Below are 23366 nucleotides of genomic sequence, written 5' to 3' on the forward strand. Positions count from 1 at the left end.
ACGAGTTCGAGGCTGACTTGTGCCGGCGATGCTGAAATGCACGTTTAAAAATGTTGACTGTTAGTTTATTTAGAACAGTAATTGTGGTTCCCTTCATGATCTTGTGGCCTTGCATCAATGAATTATTTATCTTCTCCTTCATCGCTTTCAAAACTGGAGTTAAACTGGGACCATGTAGGTTTTTGGACAATTTTATAGCAGCGGCCTCCAATGCCAAGGCTTTGGTCCTCAGTACTTCTTTTTGCTTGGCAAATGAGCTTCTGGTGTCAAGGAATATTCCCAAATATTTGTAGTAAGGTGTTGGATCGATTTTTACGTTATTAAAATGCCACCTTCCATGCACCGTCTTTTCCTTCCCAAAGGTAATTGCTTTTGTTTTTGATAAGTTCAGCTCTAGGAGGTTGTTTTTAGTGTAAGGGAGCAGTTCATCAAGTAGCCTCTGTAAGCCCACCTTCGTGTGACTCAACAGCACCAGGTTGTCGGTGTATAGGAGGTTACTGATATGTTCTCCGTCTAATTGGGGGGGGATGGCAATTAACGCTATCAAGAATTGGAGAAAGATCTGAGATGAACAGATTAAAAAGGACTGGAGCCAGCGCGCAGCCTTGTTTTACTCCGCTGCTGGTCTGGATCTTCCTAGAAACATGGGAACCTTCTCCCAGCTTGATTCTTATTCATGTTTCAGAGAAGAGTTGAACTATTGCAAGTAGCAAAGATTGGGGAACGCCCCAGCCCTTTAGTTTTTGCCACAGTAGGCCCTGGGGCACACAGTCAAAGGCTGCTTTAAAATCTACAAAACAACAGTGCAATCAGGTTTGTTGAACTGTTGCTTTCTCTATTAAAATAGATAATGTTAATAGATTGGTTATTGTACCAGAATTGGCCACAAAGCCTGTCTGATTGAAAGGGAGGCACTTGGTTTACTTAGCCCAGGTCAACAGGTCTTCCGACAGGGTACTGGCGTAATATTTGGACTCTACATCAAGGAGTGCTATCATTCAATAGTTGCTGGGGTCGTTTCTCTTCCCACTTTGATAAATAGGATGGATGATAGCACCTCTCCAGGACTCAGGAACTTCGTTGTTTAACCAACATTGAGAAAACAGGGGGGCCAGATGTTCTGACCAAAATTTGGCTTCTGATTTAAACATTGCTTGGGGGAGACCGTTTGGCCCGGATGCACCATCTGCCCTGGCTTTCTTTATTGAGTGTAGGATCTTATATTTTAGTTCTTCATGTGTCACTATTGTCGCGGGGATGAGTCGATATTGTTCCTTCTGGCCACGTTTGTGGGCTCTTTGGATGTACTAGTGGATGAGGAGCTGGAGCACAGCCATGTTGAATTTGTAGCCTTAGGTAATAATTACTTTGCATTATTTATGCTTGGGAGGTTGCAGCAGTTATCTTTGTTGTTGGCAATCTCGAAATGGGATGAGAAAAAATGGGTCCATTCATCAGCACTAATATTTGCACTGCCATAGCCACTTCTGCCTTGCTGACCCTTGTTTACCAGGGACCAGAATTGCTTTGAGTTTGATTTCTTACTTTCGTAGAAGACCTTCAGACAAAATTGATCAGAGGCCTTTGTTTTTCCCTGCGTACTGCAGACTTGAGGGCTACTTGGGCTTGTTTATAGTTGAAAAATATGATTTTATTGTCTGGGCTCTTCCTTGATTGCCGAACGGCTCGATTTCTGCTAAGCATTAGTTTTTTTGTTGCTGATGAAATGTGTGGTCGAAATACGTACTGCCCGGTTCTCATCTTGAATGGAGCTGCATCTAATAGTTGTTTGAAGAAGCTAGCCCAGCTGCTGATAGCAGAGGCGTCTGTATCTGGTAGTTGGGTTACTAATGCTCTGCATAATTCCATCAAGAAGGGAGCCACGCTATCTGACCATTTAATTTGTGTTAAACTCTCTATGTGGCAGCCTGCGTGGGTATAGGCAAGCTCCTGGTGATGCAGGGTTTTAACGAGAATTGTTATTATTTGAGGCCGATGGTCGCTCTCACCTTGTGGTGCTATGTAATAACTATTGATCAGAGGGAGAATTTCCATACTCCCTAGGGAAAAGTCCAGAAAAGAGAAAGTTCGGCTGTCAGATCATGTCCAGGCTGGTGGGGTGTCCGTATGGAAACGACTGTTCAGTAAGGTATAACCTACCCTGCTTAACTGAGTCACTGAATACTCCCTCAATTTAGATGGTCTGTTTCCTACAGGGATTGACTGTGTGACAAGGAGTAATGGAACTGTTAGGGAAGCGGTTTCTGGATCCTCAAAATACCAGTCACAAATGGTCTATAAGGCCATTTGTGACAGGTAAAATGCATTTTGCCATGTACAGAAGGCAAAATGAGGCTTGATAACTTGTTACCGAATCAATTTTGCTTTTGCAATATGGTATTAGGAAGGAGCATGTTTAGGGCGTCCCTTCTTAGCACCAAATAACACTGGTATGTATGAAGGTTTTGCAACCAGGAATGTGGTCACGAAACATTTACAGTTATCATCAACTTCAAGTTGGTGGTAACCCATTCACAAACAGTAAGGTGTTCCCAAGGGACCCCATCCCTTTTGTGAATGTGGGTGCCAACATTTTTTAAGAGCAGACAGTGGTCCCATGGTCCTACGCTTAAAAAATAAAAGGTAGCTTTTCATTTTTATTTTTGAAATGCATCCCATTTTCCTTTAAGGAAAATGCACTGCATTACGAAAATATATACCACTTTATTTAAAAAGTAATCATAGACATGGTGATATGCTGACCCCAGCAAGACACCATCCCTGTGATTGTAGCCATTCACAATGGGTCACAAAGGTTCATTTGCAACCCACTGCAAATCACTAACAACGTCAAACACACTGTTTTACATCGTAGTTTGTGATTTCCTAATAGCGAATCGCTCAAATTTGCTGTTACGGAATTGCAAACACGCAAAATATTTTGTACATCTGGCCCATTGTTCTTAAATGTGCAATTGACACACAAGAAAAACCAGATAAGCATATAGAAAAGGATAAAGAGAAAAAGAATCATAGACAAATGTTTGTAATGTTGGAATGATTGTCTAAAGAAGAAATCAACAAGACATGGAAGGTAACAACTTTGGAAAAATATATCAAAGTGGATAGAATCACTCGAGGACTGAGCATATTTACGATGTTAAATCAACCCAAAATAAGTAATGAAATGACAGAAGAATGGGAACGAAACAACATCCAATGCTCAAATTATATGATCGGGGGTTCTAATTAAATATGCTAAAAAAGATTTGGAAACAATCATGAAGGAACGTTAACCAGAATTGCAGATTTAATTGAGGAAAGAAATGGAAAGAAAATTGGAAAAATATGAAGGAGAGATTAAACAACGCAAGCAGAGAACATTTCTATGAGATAAAAGGGATTATTTGGAGGGTAGAATTTTCCCACTTGCAACTTTTTGATGTTTTAAAGCAAAAAACATGTTCTTGAAAAAGCAATGACACCGCAATTCTCATTGGAAGAAATAAATTGGTCTCAAACAGATCAAAGTGACAATGAAGGTACACCAACAAGTGGTGTGATAAATTTTTTTTTTAGAAGAGATGAGATTGGTATAAATGGACCACAAAGCAAGAAGCAGAGCATATGGAAGCAGAAAAGGAGGGGGAAAGGAAGACCAGAAGAGGTCATGGTATAGAAGTATCCGCTATGGAGTCAGAAAAAAAGAACAAGAGACAAACAATCTAGTTGTGAATCTGTCCAAATATAAATTAGCGGATGCTGGTTAATACCGACCAATCCGGTTTCATACGGGGACACAGTACATCTTTGAATAGTCGCCGCCTCCTGCATAACACACCAGCTGATGCTTTTTCTCAGGACACGGTTTCATTATACATAGAAAAAGCATTCAACACCCTGAGCTGCGATTTCCTATTCTCAGTCCTCACTAACATGGGGTCCAGACCGGTATTCTTGGGCTGGATGTGCACACGCTATGCGGGCCCTATGGCACAAGTGAAGACTGGGCAGGTGATTTTGGATAGGTTCAACATCTGTAGGGGTACAAGACAGGGTTGACGAATATCCCCTATTATTTTTGCGCTAGCCATGGAGCCACTGGCCCACCAACTTTGCAAGGGGGAGGCGGCCTGGGGCATCCGTGAACGGAAAGTGTACCATATAAGATTGTTATATGCTGATGATGCCTTGGTCTTCCTGCCGGAGTTGGGGGTCTTCACTTCCAAGCCTAATGCAGATTTTTGATGGCTTTGGTGCAATCTCCGGTTTATGACTGGGCGTAACCCCCAAGGACTCATTTGCAGGGATGTTATGACACTTTAAAATACTTCAGTATACAAGTTTTTCACACCGAGAGGGACTTTAAGGAGGAAAACCTTGACAAAGGAATATGCTCCAAAGGCCAATCTTTGCCCTTTTTGTGCTCACTTCCTTGGTCCCCATTAGGTCGAATAGCAATTTCTAAAATGTTAGTCATTTCCTGATTGCTGTACTTGTTTGCTACCCTTCCCATTGTGCACCTTAGGAGCTTCTTTTGTGAACTACATGGCCTGCTACTGGAATTAATATGGAGTTTGGGCCACTGCCTGGGGTGCATTGTCTCCATTACAATGGCCACTATCTTAGGGTGGACTTGGAGCGACTAATCTCAATCAATCAATCAATCAATCCATTAGGAGATTATAAAGCGCGCTACTCATCTGTGAGGGTCTCAAGGTGCAAGTTCTATTACACAGCAGCGCTATTACAATGCCCAATGGTGTGCAGCTTTGCAGGGTATGAGCACTTATACCTGGCTGTCTGATCCTACCGTTCAGACAGATGGTGGTAGCCCATGGCTGCTGGCACAGCTGTGTACACCCCAAGTACTCTACACTATCATATTTCCCATCGATTGCTATTTGGGATTTACCACTGCTGCATCAGGTGGCGTAACACATTGATCCAACCCTGTGGAGGGACGTGGAGCTCACACAAGTAGATGACCTTTACAAGTAGGGCACACTTATATAATTCCAATGAATGGTGGTGGAAACATGCTCTTCGATTTGCTATTCATGAGACGTGGAACAATTGGGATGATGAGCCACCTACTTCTCAGCTACTGAACACATTACTATCTGCTAGCACTCTACACGCCATTACAACATTATACACCGTGCTCAATATCCCTCTGTCAGACAATGCAATGAAAGCACAAACTAGATGGAACGAGGTGTTAGAACAACTGCTCTCCAATGTTCCCTGGGCTCACCAGATTACAAAGGGTGTGTCTCTCAACCCCAGTTTCTGCTTCACACAGTTCAACTACATTTATCACACTTACCTCTCTCCACGGAGCATCCAGCGCATGTTCCCAGCACTCCCCCAGAATGCCCCAGAAGCAAGTTACAGAATGCACATTTTTTCCACATGGTATGGGCATGCACATCACTGCAACCGACATGGACGATTGTCACTGCAATGGTGGCTGACATGTCGGCACATACCCTCACTCCCACTCCTGAGTCTTGCTTGTTGGGTCTACTCAAGAGCGAAGGGTGATAAATACATACAATCATTCATCTGTCCTGTGTCCTGTTCAAACATAACATAGCCCTGGCATGGAAATCCCCCCCCCTAGCCTTACAACATTGGCTTTGTGTCTGAATGATGTGGGCTAAGGCTGAATCACACATCCTCAGGCTGCTCTATGTTAGGGGCGACTCCCACACAGGGGTGAATGCTGGAAGACTTTTGTACTTAAGGAGAAGCTAAATCTGATAAACGCCCTCTATGAGCCATTGACATATAACTCACATGCATCTGTAGTATCTTACCAAATGCCATTGCAGCTGCCCCACCACCGCTCTCCGCTATACATCGTTCCCCACTCAGGCAGCATTTCCACACCTCTCTCTCTACATGCCGTTCAAGTTGGCAATAACCCACTCTCTATCGCAACCAGTAATCCAATTAATTTTGAACAACCATTTTGACAAACCACCTACTTCCTTCCTTTCTTACCTGTACATATTTGTATGATAAACCAGTTCATACTGCAACGAGAAAGGAAAAATGTGAGTCTCCAAATATTACTGCTTGTTACTAATAAACTTCAGACCTCTTGAATTGTTGATTTGTTTACTATATTTTTCTTATTGTTTCTTTTTTCCTACACGTAGTTGAAGGATGCACAGTAAATGATGATACAGTCACAAACTGTTAGTACCAAATACAATTCTAATCCCATACAATCACCATGTTATCATACTGTGCTCAATATGAGAAATAAACCTCTATACTGACCTATAATTCTTTCAAAATAGAATTTATCTAAACATTTCACAGAGATTCAACTTTGATAGGAAGTATTCACATAAACATATTGTTCTTTAGATTTTCATTTATTTTCATTTCCATAATTTGCGAGAAAAACATTTTTTAACATTTGATAGTTTTTTTAAATATCATAAAGCAAGAAAAATAATCTGATTGAAAAATGGATAGACAATATTTACAGTGACAAATTCATTTTTGAACCCCACATAAAAACTTCACAGTATTGGCAGTCTTTCTATCATTCACTCTACATCACGCATTCTAACTCCACACATACTCATACCAGTGATAAAGTGCAATAAAAAACAACAACAAAAGATATCAATACATTTGAGAATCCCATTTGATCTATTATGAATACATTCCTATGATTTATCACTCTGTTGAGTTCTATCTTGTGTATTGCTTCTTCTTTTAGATCTTATTCCTTGTACGTTTCTTTGTCCGGGTGTCCCAGATGTATATCGTGCTCATGTAATCATGTGTTGGGAGCTCCACAAATAACTGTGTTGTCAATAAAAACATATATATATATATATATATATATATATATATATATATATATATATATATATATATATATATATATATATATATATATATATATATATATATATATATATATATATATATATTACCTACTGGCGGTCCCCAGTAGGTAGTTATAGTTAGGATTGATTTCCATAGGAAATCCGCAACATTTTATTGGGAATAACTTTGGCGCCGGTGGACGAATCTTCGCAAATTTCTCAAAGAAGATGGCCCGCTCCGCTCTACTCCTTCCCTGAAAGTTTGGGGGGGGGATTTGTCAAGTAGGGGCCGAGATAAAAGGGGGGGCCCAAAACGTGTTTTCCCCATGTTAATTTCCATAGGGCGGTTGGACTCACTTTTAGCCTGAACGGCTGAATGGATTTCCACAAAACTTGGCAAAATTGTAGGGACTGGTAGCCCGATGTGCCTTTGCTCTGTCTCAAGATATATGCTCCAGTGGATTTTGAGTAATTTAGGTTCAAAAAAATATATATATCTGGGCAGAGCCTAACCACACATCTGATCTGATTGGCTGTCAGCACTTCATCCAAGAAGTGTTGGCAGCCATCTTGGGACCAATATACATGATAGCACCTCATTAAAAAGCATTGTAGTTAATAGAGGGTTTTAGGACTTTAGTTACATTATAAATCATTTGTTGATGGTACCATACTCATTTTAGGAATTGTGGTGTGTTCTAAGGTGATTTTACCATGTGAAAAAGCCTTCTGCTGTGATATCATGAATCATGTTTGAAAGAAAACTAATATTTCATGATTTTCCCACAGTGGTTTGGAAGGGGATCTATAGGTTCTGTATCGATCCCCCTATTCCTGACCCTATTCTGGTTAACAAGTTAACTAGCAGCCATCCCATGAGGCAGAAAACCCCCATGATGCAGAAACCGTTATCTGATTAAGCCACACTACGGCACAGGAACGTGTTATCTGATTAGGTCATAACGCTTGCCATCTAATTAGACAAGCGATATTCCTCCAGCCCCTGATAAGGCATACGGACTTCTCAAAACAAATCAAACCTATGACAACCTGGTAAAAACCCTGCGGCCATTGTTTTGATTTCACCGAGAACTTCAGCAAAAGAATGTGCTAACGACCAAGTCGTATGACATCCTTATTGACGTATCTATGTCCATCCTTACGTCAATCTCGGCAACTTAAAGGTATAAATATTACCGATATTGCCCTATGCAAACACACGCGGTGGTGACGAGATCGGAGCAGCCAGACTTGCCGAAGCCCAGAGCAGAGCAGACCCCGCTGGCGCAGCCCCGCCTTCCTGACGCGCTGAAAACGAGACGCTGCTTTCTACTGCCGAGAAATCCAGCTCCGGCGCTTCCGAGCAGCCCTCGCAGGCAGCTTGGAATATCGAGACCAGAGACGAGAGATACCATCCCTCATTCATCCTTAATTTCAGGTACAGAACTGAATAACCCCTCGCAGAGAATTCTTGAGTCAGTCACTTGGCAAAACAAACTTAACTTAAACTGCTACTTTCTATTCCCGCCCACGTATTAGGCTTAGGTCAGGTACACTGGGGTAGGCGTAGTTAGAAACACCAGTTGAGTACGATTAGTCAAATGTGTATGTATATATATATTTTATCCATTTTAAACCATCATATGGCTTAGAAACCATATCAATGTTTTTACAGTATTATTTTATACTTCTGCTTTTATTGTATGCACTTTACTTAACCATAAGTATTGCGATAATATCGATCCATTTCTCTTGTACGAGAAAAGAGACTGATCAATAAATACCATCTTTTATTGAACACGCCCGTCTCTTCCTTTTCTCTACAATCTGGTGAGACTAAGAATGCACGTACTGACTGAGTAAAATAAGTCATCTTTTGTTTTCACACGACTCTAGAGATACACTCTTGATTAGGGGAGAGCAAAGTTGTCATGTTCTATGGTTGTCAGAAACTAAATCCCTTCTTGTCTATCCAGGGAGGTTCAACTCCTCCTTGCCTATTCGAGAAAGTTTCTAGTGAACTCTGAGCTAGCTGGCAAACCCAAAACTTTAAGTCTAATATCGACAGTAGTAGACCTAGTTAACGTCTGGTCTAGGCCTATACTATTGAAGGTATTATTCCAATGCGCAGAGCCTATTGGGATAATAGGAACTACACTACATGGCGCCCAACGCGTTTGGATAAGGCGATAAAACTAACGTAAGACATTTAGAGTAACTCAGTCGTGCTTTTTCACTCAGACCCCCTTTTTCCCATAATACTCCAAAGACGTCTGGAGTGGGTGAAAGGTAATATCCGCCAGACCTCGCAGGAGGAAACTCCTATGTATGGTTCTTGGTTTAGTCAACGTTGAAGGATACACTGTTCCAAAATATTGTGCATCTAATCTTTGTTTCCATAAGAACCTGATCTGCAAACAAACAAAATAACCTTCTGGACAGTACAATGTCAGACAGTGAAGGAGAAAGGGAGGCAGCTAGAATAGCAGCTGAACTCGTAGCAGCTGATACTGCTATGCAAGAAGCAGACCCGGATATAATACTCATCCCGGTCAACACAAGAAAATCTATAACTTTAAAACTTATAGAAAATGGACTGACACCTAGAGGTGGCACAGTCATATTCGTAATAGAGGCACACGAATATCGGCAGACAGAGGTGTTCTATTCATGGATACACTTTCCAGCAGCAAATGCTGTAACAAAGGTCTTCCACTACTACAAAACAGAGGAACCTCCTGAGGAGTACACTCCTTTCGAGGAGGTGGAAGTACCACTTAAATTTCAAGAGCACCTCCTCTTGTTTAATGGCGCCCTAAAACACAATAATCACATCACCAGGCTCGGTCCCTTAGGTAGACCAGGAGCAACGTGGCCGGTCCTAGCCGGATACACACCACATCCAGACATTGAAAGAATGCCTGCACCAGAGCTGTTAACACAGCTGAAACAATTAATAAAGTTACATAGACAATTAGTCCAGTATGTAATGCGGACTTCAACAATCCAACCAGCAATTAAAATTCCACAGCTGACCCCTCATCAGGGGAACACAAATAAAATTACACCACAGAACATACAATCCTGCCTGGGTAAAGTACCAGCTAAACGGGAACAAATACCATTCTGGTTAGCACAAAAAATCACCCAAATAGAGGCGGTGTTTCCAGACACCACCCCTTTAGAAAAACACAGGATTCTGACTATCTGTCTTCCAATGGGAATCGCACCACACGTGGAGGACTGTGACACTTGGGGTACAGTCTTTGCTTCCATCTACACAAAAACGCATGGTGTTCCATCCATCTCGGTAATACCAGATGTGCTAAAACAAATTCAAGATGAATACGGTCCAGAACCCGCTTTAACTCTTGGTATGAAATTACTAAAAGACTTCAAGCAGGTCTCGGCTATATTATTAGCTAACATCAAGGGAGAAGCAGCAAACGTGGCGATTCGCCAGAGGTTAAAAGAGACAGATATAGCAGACCAACCAGCTGAAATTGCCAGAATCATAGAAAAGTCCTATGAGAAACTAGGTAGAGATAGTTTAGGTGGAATACCAGTAAAACCACAACTGATTGAAAGTCCTGAAAAAATATTTTTTAATAATAATTCAACATCACAAAAAAAGAGCTGGGATGGAAACAAACAATCCAATCCTAAAGAAAAGAAATTCCAGTCCAGAGGAAGGTCTCCTCGGCGGAGAGAAAGATCTCCGAACCTAAGACACAGGTCACCCCAAAGTGACCCCTCTGGGAAAAGATATAACCTTAGAAATAGGGATAATATAAAGAAGCCTGATAGATATCAAGACATTGATAGACGTCCCTCTCAATCTTTTCAGACTTCCTCGCAGAAATCGGAAAGAAGAGGACGATCAGAACAAAGAGAAGAGCACGCCAAGTCCAAAGACAAGGAACCTGCTCATCTAAAAAAGAAACTACAATTTCCAAAAAAGAAGGTAGCCAGCATTAAAGTAGTTAACAATGCCGAGAATACTGAGGACACAACTGAAAAATGGATAATGGGCTCAGACAATGCTAGACAGCGCAGCAGAAGTGAGCATAGCTCGCAAAGTCCTTATGAATCATCTGGAGACAGTGGACACGAATGAATACCTTCAAGTGGAAACTGCAGACACCAGAGTTAGCAGACCTCACAAAATATATGAAATAACTTTACGTATAGAAGGGGATAAGACTAGAAAAATAAGGGGACTATTTTGGGATAATCTCTCCAAGGGCTATGACATCCTTCTAGCTGAAAAAGACTGGCCACCAGAGTTTGTCAGGGACTGCCCTCATGGCGAAGAAATAATTATGCCTGCCTTCTCAAATCATATCCCAATTCATAAAAAATACACACTTGCTAGAAAGTGGGCAGTAGCTCAAGCTCCTGCTTTATATAAAAATCACGTAGGATGGGATGAGGATTCTCCTCCTCACAAAATCCAGTTAAAATCACAACCTACTGCACAAAGACAGTACCCAATTAAGCAAGAAGCTAAAAAACAGGTAAAAGAAATCCTAGATCAATTAGAATACCAGGGGGTGATTGAAACTTGCACCTCACAAATGAACAACCCTTTGTTTCCGGTCTCCAAACCAGACAATTCATATCGTCTAGTTTTGGATTACCGACACCTTAACTCATGTTGCAAAACTTTTGCAGTGCAAAACTCACATAGTGCTGCACTAATGAATAACATAGTGCGCAAAAAATACAAAACAACATTAGACATCTCTAATGGATTCTTTTGTCAAAACATAGCACCAGAGAGCAGATATTTGTCTGCGTTCTCAATAAATGGCACTCAAAAACAATTCTGTCGGTTAGCCCAGGGGTACAAGAACAGCCCAGGAGTATTCTCAGCGAGAGTAACAGAATTATTACAAACATATGACGAAGAGGCATTATCTTATGTCGACGACATATACCTAACAGATGATGACTTGGATACTCACTTGAAGAGAGTGAACACCATAATACTTGGGTTCGCAGCAGAGGGTTACAAATTCAACTTTAAAAAATCTAGAATTGCCCATCTAACAGTCCTGTTCTTAGGATATGGATTATCAAGTGAAGGCAAAAGCCTGGCTGACAATTTCCTAGAGAAATGTGCCGTACTCCAAGCACCTAGAACACTAAAAAACCTACAGTCAATTCTAGGCTTCCTAAATTTCGGAAGAACATACATTGCAAATTACGCAGAAAGGGTCAAGCCCCTTTATGATCTAATAAAACCTGAATTTAAAAGAACCAATTGGACTCAAACACACACAGAAATTTTGAGATCCTTACAAACAGACATGTTAATTAAAACAAAATTAGAAACACGTGATAACACACGCAATCTTGTGATTCGAGTCATCCCAGGAAGATGCGGATTCACATACCTGACCTCTAATGAGGGAGAAAAGGTACCAATTGCATTCAAATCACACTTGTACACAGAAGCTGAAAAGAAATTCAGCATTAAAGAAAACATTGTTCATGCAGTTCAAACCGCAATAGCTAAAGAAAAAGATAAAGCTGACGGTAGACGTATCACAGTCATAACAGCAGAATCAGCCTTTGAGGCATTAACAACCCCGTGTAATTTACCAACCACAGCATTGAATCCAAAGTGGATACAATGGGTGAATTCAATTACAACGGACAAAGTATACTACTACTTTGATCCTGAACTAAAGGAATTAAAAAATCTAGAATATGAAAGAATATTCCCTCTGCCAGCCGACATTCTGCCTTTACGACAGTACGCTTGTGTAATCTATACAGACGGACATGCTCAACCCTTCGTTTGGGGAGAACAAGCATACAACCCCACATGTGAGATTACAAAAGAAGTGTGGCGCGGAGGTAAACTAAGACCTCTATTAACAAAAACACACTCAGTAGAAACTAATTCAGAACAACAGACTGAAATAATAGCATTGAAAATGGCGCTAGATAATGCGGATCGCGAATTCCCGACACTTATAGTGTCTGATTCATATTACTGCGTCAAATCATATAACAACGATTTGCAGAAATGGATTCAAAACGGTTACAAAGATGACACAGGTGCAACAATAAAGCAAAAACTGCTTTGGGAACAAATAGTTCTGTTACAAAAAGAACTACCAAAGACTCACGTGACACACTCACTGAGTCATCAGCGTGATGGCGTTCACGTTGCAGGGAATTCATTGGCTGAGAAAGCTACAGCGGTAGCAACTGAATCGGCTTCCGTAGCTAGGAAAAAGCGTACAATAAAATACATTGACGGTGAAACAGTGCTGGCGGTGAAAACGTCATCAAAAGGCGACTGCTCAGCGCTACCGATCAACTATCCACTCAATTATACATACTTAATCGATGCAAACTCCGTCCCTTTTGCTCGAATCCCTGGAGTGGGGGATAGAGTAATTCCAAACATGGATAGGAGAACTTTGTTAATTGTAGACGCACACATAGGCGAGGGTCTCAGACACCTCAAACTAAAAGATTCTCTGGAAGAACTACAATCAGTGTACTGGTGGCCAGGCATGTGCCTGCAGCATGACATTTTTGTAAAAAAATGCCCGGACTGCAACAGAGATCGCAGTGGCGAGAGAAACGGTATACTACCTTGGCGTTTCACTCCAGAAAGAACCAACAGCAAAAAGCAAAGCGTCCGATTAACATATACAGGCTAGTTTCCACTTATAATGTGGATCACCAGCACTCGGCTGACGTCTGGACTGTTATACAAAGATAGGCGAGTCTAAATGGCATATACGCTAGGAGCATGCTACGTTTGACCAATGTTTTCACTTTAGCCCTCAAGCTTGTGGGAAAGCTCGGCCAAATGAGCATAGCATAGCGGGATTCTTCTCACTTCCTTCCTGAGGGATACGGGATGGTGTAAAGAAAAAACCAAGGCATAAAGCTATCTATAACGGAAAGGATATTAGGTTCGGGAGCTGGGTGGGTCAAACATCTAATAAGTGTCCAACGTAGTCTAAATAACCTGCCAAGAAATTCTCTGAAGGGATTCAGTCCGTACGAATTATTATTTGGAACTAGGATGTTAGTCTTAGATCTCGACAGTCAGACTTCAGTGGTGAAGGAAAAAAGCTTTGATATCAAAGATCGTTTGGCTATTTTGCAGGACTTAAACGAAACAAGAAAAGACCTGAGCAACATAAAATTGAAACAGCAGCCAACAACCACTGAAGAACCACCACCTGTCCCAGCAAGACCTGTCTGGATTCCAAAAGTCGGGGATCTAGTCAGGGAAAAGATCGCGGTAAAGAAGGAATTTGGGCCTTCTTACAGAAAAGCAGTTCCTGTCTTGTCTATCAACGGGACAAGATCAGTTGTACTACCGCCGCTTGCTGGTAAAAAGGAGAACCGAGTTGTATCCATCGACCTGGTAAAACCACAATCATGTGGCCGATAACAAATAGTAGGCCAAGTGGACTCCCGATAAGTAGTAGAACACCAAGGTTTGCTACAAATACAGAGGTCCAAACTAAGAGGCTAATCACATTCGAAACGCCTACAGAACAACTACAAGGACTATGCAACAATGCAATGGCACTTAAACCTCTGAAAACCCAAATAAAAACATTTAGTAAAGACACACCAACCTACAATGAAGTAACAAACGAATATGCAAGAAACAATAATCCTGAAGCAATTGGAACAATTGACAGAACTGCATCCGGCTACTTCATAAACTTCGATGATTCCTCTGAAGACCTCAGTGAATCAAAAACACAGCCATCAACAAAAACCTTTAAAGATAAAGCTAAAGAACTTTTGAAACAACTGAAAGAAACATATCTTATTTCTCCATGGATTGAATTTTGGGTGGGTTTTGGTGCATTTATCCTCATACTTTGGCTCATCATGGTACTAACTTTGGGACGCTTCATTGAGGGAAAATATGCTAAAATGGACACAGCAAGTCAGAAAATCAACTTAATCCTCAAGCCACACACATCTTCACACGTCGAGAAAAGAGAACTTTCTTCAGTCAACTTCACAGCCAATCCTATACCGGGTGGGGTAGCATGGGACAACACTGACTACGAAATTTATGGTCCAGTTGAGATCCTGAAATATCCACACCAAATTAAGATCTCGTTGAGTGACTTTGTAAAACCAAGCTCATTTGCTGATGATTGGGACTTTGAAAGTATAAATAATATGATGTCTGACTTAGTGATGTCTGCTAAATTTACCAAACATGATTATTTGCAGGGTTCGACAAATTATGATAGTATGTACTGTTACAACCACTATGGTAACCATTTTCTACATAAATCTGCACAACCTAGAAATGTTTTAAATTATAATCAATGGGAACATTGTGCAACCCCTCCAAAAGGAAGCTCAAGAACCTTTTATGACAAATATCCATACTTTTCAGGTTTTAACACAAGTAATGCTGAAACATTTTATTTCAAATTGTCAAATAAGACAGGGACAAAGACCATGATAACAAACACGAAATTGATATATTCAGACTCATTTTTTGAACAAATGAATACTTTTGGTTTTGATTATTGGGACAAAAATGTTGAAGTAAAAAGTGTTTGGGGTACAAAAGAATGGCAAGTACAAGGTATAGAATCATTGTTTAGAGCCTGCATGATCCCAGAACAAATTATATTTTTAAATGACACTGTTCAACAAACTACCTGTCTTGGCCTAGCCAAAATCAAAGACTTAAATAAACCGTCTATTCCGAAACCAACAATGAACAGCAATAGCTCTACAGATGAAGAGATAGACGTAAATTATGTATTAAACCAAAACAGAACACATCCAGATTGGAAACAGTGGTTGATCTGGCCCACAGATACTAATAACTGTCAAGACAGATTCCTGAACAAAACACAGGGGTTCAAATTGACCAGGCCAGACCCTAGATATTCCCAAAGACAACACCCAGGGATAATAACAACATACAGTGTGGGCAAATTATGCCTTCAATGGCTACAAACTTCCACACTGGCAGAAATTAAGCAACACCTAACTTTACTTACTGATGGTGCTGACTTGCGTGATTTCATTATGGGACCACGCAAACAGCGTCAAAAACGCTTCATAGCAGCCTCTGTATATGCAGCATACAGCGAGGCCTGGAAGGTGACTCAAATTGAGACAGCAGAAAGAATACGGGAAATTGACCGTATTAATTTGGAAAAATCACTTTCTGTAGTGGACAATGGGTTAATGACTCTGTCCTCCAGAATTTTTTCTTTGGACAGCATTGTGTCTTCAGCAATCGACATAATATCGCAAGACTTACTGTTGTTACAACACGGTCAGTCTCAATTGCGTTCTATTGTACAGCTTGGCTGGACGTTACAAAATCTGCGTTCAGGCTATGTGCCTTGGCGTTTAATCAACACAACGTCACTATTCAATATCTTTAACCTTACTGATAAACAAATCAGTATGGCTCAGAAGGGTGCTGATTATACAATCCTGAGCATTGAGAAACTCGAGAGATTACCAGTGACAATGTCAGAACGACCTGTCAGTGAATGGATAATACATGGGATAATTAATATTCCAATATCAACCTTCAGGTTTCAATACTGCCAAAAATATATACAGGCTGGCATGTACGAAAAATTGGGAAAAGGGTACATTAAGACAACATGGAACTTGCCCTATTCACATGCATGTGTCAGTAATAAAGGACAGAAAGTGTTTCTTAGTGGCAATAATTGTGCAATGTCACTAAGCGGTACACTTCTGTGTAATGGAATTAGTTTGCATGGAGCCTGTGAAGGGAACTCAAATAACCTTTCATGTCACCAGCTAGGCGCACCTGCAACAAAGATAGAACCATTCTTTCAAAGACTCTACAATGGGAGTTACATTCTAATTGTGGATCACAGATGTTGTAGTCTTATGCCCGGGACTCCTTATCTCGTAACTACGACTGCGAAGGTCAAGTGCTGTGGACACTCATTGTTCCCCAGCTCCTTTCCAGACAGGGAGGCAAGGGCATGGCCCAACTTGAAAATTACTTCTATTCGAATAGACACTTTAAGCAGAATGAAAACAGTGCTTCTTCAGACGCCAACCAGGCTCACGTCATCAAAAGAAACGTATGATCTCCTAGTCGCAAGGACGACTGCAGAGATTCACTCATTGTTATCAACTAATTCCCCCATACATTTCGCAGAAATCCTGAATGAAATCTTAAATATTTCTGATACCAGTGGAGTCTCAAAAGTATTTAAGACAGTATTTTCGATGGCATTAACACCATTCAAAGCCATACTGGGTATTTTTCCAGATTTCGTCCATTCGATTTTTGGCGGATTTCCCCTCATTTTAGGACTAATTGCAGGAATCCTATTCCTAGTCCTTATATTTCGTTATGGCAAACCGTGTCACAGACAAAACACCTGCGACAAGGGAAGAAACAATCCGAGCCATTGGATACCGGGACCGGATATCAAAAATCCTGGGACTTTCCCGGCTTAGAGACCTGAACATGACTTGGTTTCTTTCATTTCGACCAATGTGGCATCGATGTGTTTTACCTGTATTAATGTGCCTGCTATGCGGAGAAGAATGCGTGTTGGACACCTGTCTGACGCTACAATCAGATGCGCCAATGGATGCAGAAACATTGTTGAGTCCGATAAAGGCTCATGCTTTGTGCTGCCCTCAACGGCTACCAATCCTGATGACGGCATTCGTGGAATCTTCACCACTACGATTGAGGGGTAGTGAAGTTCAAGATGAAAGCAGCATCGATCAGGTACGACCTTCTGTCAGCAATATTAATCAAAACGTCAATGGAGACAATCATGCGCATGAATGCATGGTTACATCCTTTTCCGAGTTAGTGGAACTCTCACAGGAAGCTGTTGACAGCTTTTTCGACAGTCTAAATGATATGATGTTCTCATCAGAACAGAAATAGAGACTTTTGAGCAAGCTCGCACACGGCGTTCCCTGAATTTGGCCTTCAACTTTAATAACAGAATACCATGAACAATTTTCCCTCCAGTTCACGGACAGCAATTTTTTCAGCAGCCCCAAAATATTTTTACGATTTTTCGGGACACTTATCTTCTGCTTAAAGTAAGAACTATTCTTAGAGAACTAAAATTTCTATTTTTAGATACTTTTTAGACATTAGCTGCCCGCTGGTATGTTCATAATTATTTTATTCTGTGATGGAATGGTCTCGAACCTTTCTTCTGTATTAAGAGCCATTTCATGTGTAAATTCTCATATACCAATTAGCAATAATGTATACAAATGCGTGATTACCTTAGCATTATTCTACAGCTTGAGTGCATATAATACATGTGACTGCTTTTTCCGTATATTTGATAATTTCAAAATGCATTTTATGTATTTTGGGGTGGTGAGGTATACATAATACTCTACAGTATGTTTTACTATGCCTAGATTCGTAAATATGTCCATAGTTAGCGTGGAGTGGGTGTGATGTATTCCTATAGGTTCTGTATCGATCCCCCTATTCCTGACCCTATTCTGGTTAACAAGTTAACTAGCAGCCATCCCATGAGGCAGAAAACCCCCATGATGCAGAAACCGTTATCTGATTAAGCCACACTACGGCACAGGAACGTGTTATCTGATTAGGTCATAACGCTTGCCATCTAATTAGACAAGCGATATTCCTCCAGCCCCTGATAAGGCATACGGAGTTCTCAAAACAAATCAAACCTATGACAACCTGGGAAAAACCCTGCGGCCATTGTTTTGATTTCACCGAGAACTTCAGCAAAAGAATGTGCTAACGACCAAGTCGTATGACATCCTTATTGATGTATCTATGTCCATCCTTACGTCAATCTCGGCACCTTAAAGGTATAAATATTACCGATATTGCCCTATGCAAACACACGCGGTGGTGACGAGATCGGAGCAGCCAGACTTGCCGAAGCCCAGAGCAGAGCAGACCCCGCTGGCGCAGCCCCGCCTTCCTGACGCGCTGAAAACGAGACGCTGCTTTCTCCTGCCGAGAAATCCAGCTCCGGCGCTTCCGAGCAGCCCTCGCAGGCAGCTTGGAATATCGAGACCAGAGACGATACCAGAGATACCATCCCTCATTCATCCTAAATTCCAGGTACAGAACTGAATAACCCCTCGCAGAGAATTCTTGAGTCAGTCACTTGGCAAAGCAAACTTAACTTAAACTGCTACTTTCTATTCCCGCCCACGTATTAGGCTTAGGTCAGGTACACTGGGGTAGGCGTAGTTAGAAACACCAGTTGAGTACGATTAGTCAAATGTGTATGTATATATATATTTTATCCATTTTAAACCATCATATGGCTTAGAAACCATATCAATGTTTTTACAGTATTATTTTATACTTCTGCTTTTATTGTATGTACTTTACTTAACCATAAGTATTGCGATAATATCGATCCATTTCTCTTGTACGAGAAAAGAGACTGATCAATAAATACCATCTTTTATTGAACACGCCCGTCTCTTCCTTTTCTCTACAATCTGGTGAGACTAAGAATGCACGTACTGACTGAGTAAAATAAGTCGTCTTTTGTTTTCACACGACTCTAGAGATACACTCTTGATTAGCGGAGAGCAAAGTTGTCATGTTCTATGGTTGTCAGAAACTAAATCCCTTCTTGTCTATCCAGGGAGGTTTAACTCCTTGCCTATTCGAGAAAGTTTCTAGTGAACTCTGAGCTAGCTGGCAAACCCAAAACTTTAAGTCTAATATCGACAGTAGTAGACCTAGTTAACGTCTGGTCTAGGCCTATACTATTGAAGGTATTATTCCAATGCGCAGAGCCTATTGGGATAATAGGAACTACACTACAGTAAGTACATTCTTATTCAAAGTGACTAGGTATCAATTTTACCCACACAATTCGGGCAGACTTGAGTAATTTATAGCATCCTCAAAGTCAGTCTTTCAAAAATTCCAAAGTATAGGACATGATAATCCAAATCCAAATGTTTCTCAAGAAAAGTCATTTTCAATCGTTCGGAATATCGGTGTTTGGGCAGATATGACCCAGGGACCCCCAGTATGCAAGGGGAATTAGTCCCCCCTCTGCAAACGCGCCAGTGGCCTGCATTGCAGAGAGGTGTAAAAAGGGGCATAGCCTCATTACACCTCTGTGCAATGCAGCCCCCTAGCGCATACTGGAGGTTCCAGGTGGGCTAGTTGGCCCCCAGGGACCCCTAGTATGCAAGGGGAATTAGTTCCCCCTCTTCAAACATGCACGGGGGCTGCGTTGCAGAGAGTTGTAAAAAGTGTGTGGCCTCATTACACCTCTCTGCAATGCAGCCCCCAGGCGCATACTGGAGGCTCCTGGTGGGCTAGTTGGCCCCCAGGGACCCCCAGTATGCAAGGGTAATTAGTTCCCCCTCTGCAAATGCGGCAGGGGGCTGCGGTGCAGAGAGGTGTAACAAGGGGCATAGCCTCATTACACCTCTGCAATGCAGCCCCCTGGCGCATACTGGAGGTTCCAGGTGGGCTAGTTGGACCCCAGGGGCCCCCAGTATGCAAGGGGCATTAGTTCCCCCTCTTCAAACATGCACGGGGCTGTGTTGCAGAGAGGTGTAAAAAGGGGCGTGGCTTCATTACACCTCTCTGCAATGCAGTCCCCTGGCGCATACTGGAGATTCCTGGTGGGCTTTCGGGTCTTATATAGTTAGGAATTAGCATAAAAAAACCTTTGAAATTCACTGAAAAAAACATAGGTTTCAGGCCTTATATAGTTAGGAATTAGCATTTAAAAAACCTATGAAATTCACTGAAAAAACCATAGGTTTCACACCAGTTATAGTTAGGAATTAGCATTTAAAAAACCTATTAAATTCACTTAAAAACCATAGGTTTCACACCAGTTATAGTTAGCTGGAAATTTTACTGACATAAAACCATTGAAATTCCCACGTTATAGTTAGTTGGACTCACTATAACTTGCGCGCCTGCAATGCACTGCTGATGACGTCACATATTACATCACTCATGACATGGTCAGTGACATCACTCATGACATCACTGATGACACTATCCAGTGAATGTGTGTCTTTTTAAAAAATAAATATGTGTTATATATGTATATGTAAAAGTTGATGGAAGAATAAATGTTTAAATAAGTGATTACTTGGATGTTTTTGTTTTTTTAAATTGATTGGTTAACTGGTTTATTAAGTGTATCTTAGTGAATACATATATTAGAGAGTAATGTTTAAATATTTAAATATATGTATTAGAGTTTCACTTTGTGTATAAGTGGTTGCATGGGTTGGTGAGTAGCTACATGTGTATGTATATGGGTTATTAGATGTTTTTGTTAGTATCAGTATGAGTGTTTGTATGGTTTGGTGGGGGTATTACTTAACACATAGATGCATGAATGACTGACTCTCTCTTTGTATGTGTTTTGAAGACAGCATATGTGCAGGACTGTATGGGTGGAAGAGTGTTTATATGCGTGTGTTAGTGAGTGAATGACTGTCTCACTAGTGTCTTTATCAGTAACTACATATGTTTTAATCTAATATATGTGAATATTGATGTATATAAGTGAGTATATGTGAGAGAAAGAGATTATAAGAGTTCCTGTTTAGATAAGTATGTGTTTCTATAAGTGATTGTTTAAGAGAGTAAGTATGTGTAAGTTTCCATAGAAGTAAGGTGGTTGTGTGTGTATAGCTGTATATGCAAATACATGGATGTTCAATAGTTTATTTGCATGTGTGAATATGTGTGAGAGTATCTTTTGGATGACTGTCGGTGTGTAACAGGATGTATAGGTGTATCACTACATATCATGAGTGAGTATATGTACAAGTGAATATATAGAACTGTTGATCAATGAGTGGATGTGTATATAGATGGTGGAATTATTGAATTGGTTGTTGTAACTGGTATGGGTATCTCCATTTTTTTTAAAATGTTAGTTTCCATTTTTGAACATGTGTTTCAAGGGTTACATTACAGTGAAAAGAGGTCTGTCACTCTGTCACAAGGATGGTGTCATCAGTGATGTCATGACTGATGTCACTGACCATGTCATGAGTGATGTAATATGTGACGTCATCAGCAGTGCATTGCACGCGCAAGTTATAGTGAGTCCAACTAACTATAACGTGGGAATTTCATTGGTTTTATGCGAGTAAAATTTCCAGCTAACTATAACTGATGTCAAACCTATGGTTTTTTCAGTGAATTTCATAGGTTTTGTAAATGCTATTTCCTAACTATAACGTGTGTAAAACCTATGGTTTTTCAGTGAATTTCATAGGTTTTTTAAATGCTACTTCCTAACTATAACGTGTTTAAAACCTATGGTTTTTTCAGTGAATATATATATATATATATATAATATATATAAAATTTCTATGGCAAAATGAAACCCCTCATTTTGTTCCTTTTGAAAATTAAATGTATTAAGTGTTACCACTTTATTCCAAACAAGATGACTTCAGGTGTGCCATACTTTTGTCATAAGTAAGACTGTTAGCGCTCTAGTTGTTCTTTAGAACACTCTGGGACATTCTGTCATTGGGCTATAGTTGGGCTACATCTGGCTGATATTTGGGCTACATTTGTTTTTTTTGTCTCTGGTGGCCATCTTTGGGCTACATTGGGCTACATTGGGCTACATTTGGGCTCTAACATATATATAGCCCAATGTAGCCCAATATATATTTTTTCAAAGTTAATTTTCTCAGCAACTACTGAACAGATTTACACCATGCAAACAAAAGCGTAATCTGTGAGCCGGACTCTACCTTTCTACCAAATTTCTTATAAATCCATTCAGCCGTTCGAGCTGTAGCCGTGTCTAAACGTCCTATGGAAAATAACATGGGGAAAACATGTTTTGGGACCCCCCTTTTATCTCAGCCCCCACTTGACGAATCCCCTCCAAACTTTCAGGGAAGGAGCGGAGCAGGCCATCTTCTTTGAGAAATTCGCAAAGATTCGTCCACCGGAGCCAAAGTTATTCTCAATAGAATGTTGCGGATTTCCTATGGAAACTAGGTCCTAACTACTGTCATTGGGCTATAGTTGGGCTACATCTGGCTGATATTTGGGCTACATTTGGGCTCTTTAGTCTCTGGTGGCCATCTTGGGAGACTGCATATCAGACTTTTTTTAATGAAATATAAGAGGATTTGAGAAGTCACTCAAAATGTGCCCTAATTTTTCTTTCTTCAGTACTAATCATAATTTCTATGGCAAAATGAACCCCCTCATTTTGTTCCTTTGCAAATTAAATGTTTTAAGTGTTAACACTTTATTCCAATCAAGATGACTTCAGGTGTGCCATACTTTTGTCATAAGTAAGACTGTTAGCGCTCTAGTTGTTCTTTAGAACACTCTGGGACATTCTGTCATTGGGCTATAGTTGGGCTACATCTGGCTGATATTTTGGCTACATTTGTTTTTTTTTGTCTCTGGTGGCCATCTTTGGGCTACATTGGGCTACATTGGGCTACATTGGGCTACATTTGGGCTCTAACATATATTTAGCCCAATGT

The sequence above is a fragment of the Lissotriton helveticus genome, chromosome 6 (genome assembly GCF_964261635.1).
Source record: "Lissotriton helveticus chromosome 6, aLisHel1.1, whole genome shotgun sequence".
NCBI lineage: Eukaryota > Metazoa > Chordata > Amphibia > Caudata > Salamandridae > Lissotriton > Lissotriton helveticus.